Source organism: Atta colombica, unplaced genomic scaffold (genome assembly GCF_001594045.1).
Source record: "Atta colombica isolate Treedump-2 unplaced genomic scaffold, Acol1.0 scaffold365, whole genome shotgun sequence".
NCBI classification, from domain to species: Eukaryota; Metazoa; Arthropoda; class Insecta; order Hymenoptera; family Formicidae; genus Atta; species Atta colombica.
In genome coordinates, this window is record NW_017259476.1 from 1 (window position 1) to 8,463 (window position 8,463).

Here is an 8,463-nt window from a genome sequence, read left to right on the forward strand (position 1 = left end):
ACTATACTTTTTAAAGAAAAGATTAAATTTAAATTGTTAAAAAAAATTTAATTTAATTTATTTAATTAAAAAAGTTAATTTAATTTGGCTAAAAATTTACTCTTATTTTGATATAGTGAGAATATATGATATGAAACACTGAACTCGTCAAAATTATATTGAGTTTCAGCCTGTGTATAAAAAGCAATTTAATATATTAAAGGAAACACATACGCACGCGCACGCGCTAACACATATATGCATACATATTATAGTGATTTGATTAAGCTTTGTATTTTTATATTGTCCCTATTATATTTTTTAGTATTTGCACATTATTTATATTTTATTGAATTTTGTTTTTGATTTTGCATGTTTTTTTGTGTCCGCTGCACTTCCGTGCTCTCCTTGGTTGGTAATATGCATGTAGTTATAAATCCGGAATTGGTAATGGAAGTAGAAGCTAGGATGAATAGGGCTTACCTACCATCGCGACTGTTACCAACTCACCTTAGAGGATCAACACTTCCACATCACAGGAAATCTTCATTATATCATACTAGCACTGGTAATGGAGATCTTTGCACTATTGTAATTTGTAAATTTTTTTCTATACAGTTGTAAAATATAATTAAGATTAAATATTTGTAATCTTAATATTGTTAAAGTTTACTATGTACAATAATTTGGAGTTTTTTAAATTTATACAAACATGTATATATATAAAATTGTACAAAATTGAACGTATATTTTTCGGTTTTAATAAAATATTATGTGTGCGTGCGTGCGTGCGTGCGTGCGTGTATATAATATTTTATTAAAAGCACATTCGAAAAGTATACATTCAATTTTGTACAATGCGAAACTTCAAAAAATGTTTTAATATAATTCTAGTTTGACAATGTTATTTTAATAAATTAAAAAAAAAATATATGGATTAAAATAATGATTTTTCAAAAATTGACCATCGCTTATATTTCATGAAAAAGATAAGAAATGATAATAATAATAAGATAATATTATTTACAAAAATAATTTTTTAGTAATTTTGATCTTGAAATATATATAAAGTGTCCAGTGAAGACCGTAATATTTAAGAGTAGATTTCTGAGATTATTTTGAGAAAAATCCGAATATCAGAATGTCGAGGCTATAATAGTTTTTAAATTATAAGCATTTAAAGTTAGCAAATTATATTGTTTAAAGTTCGCGCATTCAGATGTTATAGGTAAATATCAACAACACTTAAACGCGCAAGCGTTAAACGATATGATTTGTTAATTTTAAATATTATAAATAGTTATAAAAAATAGTTATAAAAAAATAATTAAAAAATCGTTATACCTTCGACATTTTGGTATTAATATTTCGTTTTAAAATGATCTCAGAAATCCTTAAGCGTTGTTACGCTTTTTACCGGACACACTGTATATGTATAGTGTAAAAATTTGAACTACTTCAAAATCTTGCACTGTACATGTACGTATCCTGCATCTTCAATTAAATGAGAATTGTTCTTGCTTTTTTGATTACATCATTTAAAATATTTAGAAGAAATATTGTTATTTTGATGTAAAGAATTTTTTCTCACTTTGATCATTCCTAGAGAAAATGCTTTTGGAATGAATTGAATAAAAATATTTGTACTAAGACAAAGTATTTATACAGTGCTTGTCAAAAGTTCCGTAACGGTTAATTACCTCTAGAAAATGATTGATTATTGAAGAAGTTTCAGATAAAAATTGTAGAGTTTAAAAAATGATCAGATGATGGTATTTATTTGAACTTTAGATGACTTGAAAAGTGCGATCAAGATCAATAAAAATCTGAAATGAAAACTCCTACTTTTTATTGCATATTCTTATAGCTGACGTCAAGAGCTTTTCAAAACACTATAATAAAATACATCTTGAGTTATGAAACTTGATAGTAATAATACCGCTGGCTTTATCCAAGATGTTCGATTAAAATATTTTAAATGTTGTTTAGTTCACTATATATCAAAGCAATTGGAGGCTAGTCCCATCGTTTTTATTTTTAGTGTAAAAATGAAAATGAACTTCCATATGCCTTCCAACAAGCGATATAAGTAACGCAGTGTGACACAATGGATCACATCCTTATTGTTTGTCAATGTTAAACAAAGATAACATCCCTGCGTCGCACCGAATCACTTGTTGGAAGACACAATCTAATAACCTTCACTTTGATATCATATATCTCTGAATATGATCTTGAACAACATTTAAGGCTTTAACAATTAGCCCGTTACTTTAATAAAGCTAATGTCAGCGGTACTATAATTTTCATGCTTTATTATTATATATGTATTTGAAACAACTGTTGATCGCTCATCGGAAGATTTTGGGAATAAGATTTGATTCGTGACAGAGAGAGGCGAATGTTAACAAAATATAACACCAGGTTTAGCAATGATACAGAAAATAATTTATTTAGTATTCTAAAATAAGTAATCATAAATATAATGTGTATGATACAGTATAACCGCATGTTTGTGCGTGTGTGCGTGCGTGTACACGCGCGATCGAGCCCGTTATCAAAGGGCTTTGATTCGCGTAGCGATTTTATAATGGGCGCGCGGATTCGATCCGAAATATGAGTGCGTCATAACGTGAATATGTGCGGATGTGCAGAATACAGCGGTTAAGTTGTTCTTGCATTAAAAATATATGACAACGGCTACTGAGAATGTTCGGTAGAGACGGAAAACATTTCATCTCTGTTTTCTTGCTGAAACTGATAGAAAGCTTCCACCGGTAACCGAGAACGTTCGGTCGAGATAGAGAATGCTCTGTTCTATTCTTCTCTCCGGTGCAGGATACGAGTCAAACTGATTTGCCGACTGCTGAGAACACTCAACGGAGGCAGAGTACACTTTATCTCCTCTTTCCTTGCTATTTAATGTTGTTAGAATCTGAATTCGGAGTGCTCTGGAAAATAATCTGAGTAGGCCTTTTTACGTCGTGTCTTTTATTTTACGTCGGCATTGTTATTTTTCAGTTTTTTTTGGCAGCTGGCTTTCCTCATGAGAAATCAGTTTTCGCGCGATAGTATGTTCGGCGATATTCGGCGCGATTCAGATATTTTCGGAACGGCGTTCGTACAAGCCTTCTATATGGAATCGGCTAGTCAGTTGGGAATGATGGGAGAGCATCGTTATATTACATAACAAAAAATTGTTGTTGTAGTGTTCTGTAAAGCTCTCGACATCATTCACAAAAATATGCAATAAAAAGTAGGAGTTTTTATTTGATTCTTTTGTTGACTTTGATGATGCTTTTTAGATTATCAAAAGTAGAGATGTACCGGATAGTAAAATGGAATGGAAACGAATATCAGGAATCGTTCGGAAAGTGATATCCGGCCGGATATCCGATATCCGATCGGATATTCGATAGAGCATATATCCGGCTAGATACCGGATATTTTTCGGATATTCGGCGTTCAACTTAAACAATAGAGAAAAAAGAAAAGCAAGGGAAAAATAATAAAAATGAATAGAATTCTATATCAATGACGCGAATTTTCAATATAAAATTTCAGCCAGATACTGACGAATACTAAGATATTTGGCTATTCGGTCGGATATGACTAGATAATGGACTTCCCAGATATCTGTGCATTCCTATTCAAAAATTCAAATAAATATCACCATCTAACAGATTTTTAAGCCCTACGACTTTTATTTGAAACATTTTTCTAATAAACCAATACTTTCCAGGAAAATTAGCTGTTTTGAAACTTTTGACATTGCATATCTATGTAACATTTATATTATAGACAGAATATATAAAGCAAAAATCGGCCCCTTTCTTTCTGATACATGTCGGCATTGTTAACAATTTTTAGCGTCGCGAGTTTATAAAAATAAAGGCGTACATGATAACTGGTATACAATTGCTGAAATCGAAATCATCTCGGTATTTAATCTCCACACTAAATAATTGTTGAATCTAATAATCGAGTAATTAATAAGGAATTAAAAATTTCATTCAAAACGTGTTTAAATAATTTATGTGTTACATTTATATTACATTTAATATAAATATACATATAAATATACATATCAATTATAGCAATTTACTCACCAAATTAGAATTTAAGGGGCAATAATTTCGATTATTCTTTGAAAATCGAGATAAAATACTTTCTTAGTAATGTATGATGTAAATGAATTTATAAAATAAAGAGTAACATATATTGAGATACAGTAACCCATAAATTCATTGAATTTAATTTGAAATATAAGGAAATTAAATATGTAAACTTTCATACAAAATACAGTTTATTTCGCGCATTCGTACACGCATTTATACATCAAATCTCGCGTCAAGTATATTTTTCGTAAAGTTATTTATTTTGTAATATTTGAAGTGTTTAAATAATTGTTTGTAACGTGAACAGTTTGGATTTAAGCTTGGTAAACGAAGCTCTTAAGCGTTATTTGTTTATTTATAACACATAGCAATTAAGCAACTGCTATTGTGTATACAATTATACATCTTTCCATGCTATTTTTACGGTAACTATTAAACAAAGAAGAACCGATATGAATGTGTTATCATGCCATTATCTACGAAACGCGATAAGTACCAAATGAAAACATGATTATTTCTTATGGTAGTTATCGAATTTTCTCAAGCAATTTTATAAGTAATGATTTACATGTATTTAACGATGATATTTTGCAATATTCTATTATTTCGAGGTAATAATTAAAAAAACTTTCCTTGTAAAGAAGAGTATATATAAATTTCTATTATATTTTAAAAAAGTATTTTATGATTACGTATATTTCTATTTTATATTTTTATGTGTGAATTACATGAGAATTTTTTATCCATTGTTGAAGAATTCATAATATCAAATTATATTAAATTTTATTTTTAATCATTTCTATAAGTCGTCACTGATCTTATTTAATATATCGTCAATTTAGTTAAAACAACTTAACTAAAGAAAATGTTAAATTTCACTCAAATTTAGTTTATTATTTACTAAATGCATATGTTAATATGGATAATATTTACTTTGAAACTAATCATAAAAGTAAATTGATTTACACTTTGACACACACGGAAATTAAAAATAACAAAATTATTTTTTAATTCAATAATTTAATTCAAAAGATTGATTCACTATTGTTCCTTTGATATTTAACAGAATTTTAATTTTGAATAATCTTACATTGCGTCTTAAATTTTTCGTTTATTTAGATGTAATTTGTCAATTGCGCAGATTAGGATATATTGAAAGTTTACTAATAATTAAGCGGGACATAAATAAAATATTTCACATTTATTATATAACATCAAATATTTCATACTGTTAAGTAACATGTTGGCAAGATATACTAATGAGTTAATAGTGAGTACAAAGAAATGTTTATTTTTTAGAGTATAAAGCTATTGCATGGCTTTTTGCCGATAATCCTCCAAAGGATATGACCTTGGTATAGATAGGATAAGCTAATACCTTGATGGTGTAAGACCTAAAGACGAGAGAGAGCTAACTGTACATTACACTGTTAACACAGCATTGCTACGTCGTTCAATGGCTCTTATATGGCAAAGTGTATACGCACACTATCCGTTTTCTCGGACAAGTTGGAGAACGAGTTGGAGGTGAAGGTACAGTACTCTCAGAGTGTAAAAATCCAACAGGAAAGAACCATCTTAACACAGCCGTGTCAAGAGTCGTTCAATGTGGCTCTTATGTGACTTCAAATCGCCGATCGTATAAGCGAACGTTTCACGTCGCAGTTTTTTGAAAGTACCATGCGAAATCTCGCGTGAAAGACTTATTACGATAATTAATTTGCGCACGATATTGTAATTATCGTTTTCTTAATTTTAATTTTGGAAGTGCCATTCAAAATATCGATTCTAATAATTAACATATAATTGCGTTTTTTTTCTTATTTTCGAATGCTTTTGATACTTCGGCGAAAGAGTCTTATTGCTATCCTTCGCATCAAATGGATGTGTTCATATTTATCGGCGAGAAATTGTAATAATTTTCATCGTGAAAAGTATTTCTCGTCGGTTTCTACAGAAACCATTCGAGATGTTCGATATTCCATAGAAAGCTGGAGATTCCCTTTGCATGCAGGATCAGAATTAAACTCTGATTTTCTTGATAGTTTCTGGAAGTTGTTATTTTCACTGAATCAACGACGACACCACGTGTATTATAGTCGAACCGCGAAATAAATTCAATAGATATTTTGAAAGAAATTTTTCTTTTTTTCTTTTATTCCATGCTTTTTCATTAAATATTTATCAGTTTTTATCTATCTTAATGAATTATAATAATACTTTTAATTGCATATTTTGATTATGCAAAGTTTAAGAAAAAGATATTTGTCGTTGATTCATTGCCAAAATGACAATTGAGAGTAGTCTGGAAGATCCGGAATTCGTTTCCCCCTGCAATGGGGTCTTTGACGTTTGATCAGCCACTTAACTTTTCTTCGCGGATTGATCCCATGGGTCCCGAAAGAAGCAAAGTACATTCAGCTCGTTTTCCTCAATGATCATTCTTTTTTCTATGTTAGATACTAACGGGAGAATCACTTGTCGGAAGAATTTTGATCTAATTAAGGGTTCCGAATTACGCATGAAGTATAATTTATACGTATTTATTTGTTCTTGTTGTTCACGAAATATAAAATAAATAATAAAGAAGAATAAAACGATACATCATGCTCTTCGTGCGCATAACTCGGAACGAACCCTAAATGAAGTTAGTTATTTTCTCCTAAATGCGTATATAATGCGGTTATCGCTTGTGATTTTTTTTCGGATAAAGTTGTGCGTTTTAACTTCGGGAATGTTGTGCAACTAGCCGTGTAAAGTAAGTGGCGCGACCGTAATTATCGTATTGTGTTTTCGTGAGTATCGCGTCGAAGGAATTCTATGGACAATCTAGATAATCTAAGAGGAAGCGATGAGTTTAATTAATTTTTATATATATTACACATATACAAAAATATCATATATTTGATTTTAATCGAATTGCTCAAATGATTTCAGAAAATAACGAGGGAATCTAATGAAGTTGACAGTCAATCAACAAATGAGAAGAGAAGGAAGAGATCTAGAAGAGGCATTGAATATCGGCTGAACAACCTGATGGTAAGAATCTAATAATTGATATATATATAATGATTTACATATTTTTATACGATAGTATATTGCTTTTTAATTGGATCATTGATTTATTCCAATGATTCAAAAAATAAAAATCGAAGAAAATTTTTTATTTATGAAATCCTAAAGACTTATTTTTAATTTTAGTTTTTAAAAAACTACATGATTATTTTTATTTCTTTTTTTATTTCATTACTTTCGACAAATTTGTACATAGGTTTAATAATTTTTTTCTTGTAATAATAATTGTTTTTTGTTCTATTTTAATTTGATTTTTTTGTTTGTTACAGAATTGTTGTAGTGCGTAATTGCAGATATAACTCAGCTGTTGCGCATCAATCGGTGAGTCATGCGAGGAAATTTTTCTATTGAAATTAGGGATTTATTCACAACAATTATTCTATATATAAGAAATATTTCTGAATACAATAATGTATACCTAAATATAATAAATTATTATCTATATTATATTTTATAGATCTATATTACATTTTATAGATCTATTGCTTTAAAATGGATAGGCTAGAATAGATTATGACCTATTTATAATATATTTATTATTTAATCCTTGGAATAATATCATAAAGTATATTCAAATTGATTTATCACTTGGATGTTGTTTGATATATTATACGAGTATGTTTTTATGAATAGACTCCACTGAGAGAAATGATTTTGTTATAGGAATAAATCAAGAGAAAACAAATGTGATATTTGTTAAAAAAAATTAATTAATTACTATTGCAAATTAATTATTTCTCATTCGTCAATGTAACAAATAATCAATAGTATTACTTGCAAATAAGAAACATAAATATATATATAGAAGTTTTAGATGCGATTGCAAGATCTCAAATCGTAAGAAATTGACGGATTCTATAGTCAAGTATTCTCTATATTTGACTATGATTGATCAGTTTCCTACGACTTAAGATTCCACGATCATCTAGGATTTCTATGTAAATGAGTCTAAAGTCTATCCAAAAGATAGGTTAGATTCTATATCGTTTGCTTTTGTTACTAATAAATTTAGTTGGTATAGCAGATTAGTAGCAATTAACAAATCAATTTTGTTGTCACATATTTACAGGTTACTTATTAAACATACTGATGGCTTGTTAAATTAACAAAATCTTTTTTTTCAGTGTTTATACATTTATTTACCAAATTTACATATGGTTATTATTATATGTATATATATTACATATATATTATTATATATATTGTATGTACATATTCATTTAAAATAAAAGAATGAAATAATATAACGAAATAAATAACAAATATAAATGAAATGAAACAAAAATGAGCA

At 28.8% G+C, this 8,463-nt stretch overlaps 1 protein-coding gene across 1 annotated transcript in view; it reads left to right on the plus strand.

Annotated features, from left to right (window-relative positions):
* Positions 1-7,100: 7,100 nt before the first annotated feature.
* Positions 7,101-8,463, plus strand: part of LOC108690810 (LIM domain only protein 3-like) — a 102,202-nt gene continuing 100,839 nt past the window's right edge. The window contains exons 1-2 of the mRNA XM_018198309.1: positions 7,101-7,136; positions 7,442-7,493. The gene's annotated coding sequence lies outside the window, so the exon portion shown is untranslated. The remainder of the gene's footprint in view (positions 7,137-7,441; positions 7,494-8,463) is intronic.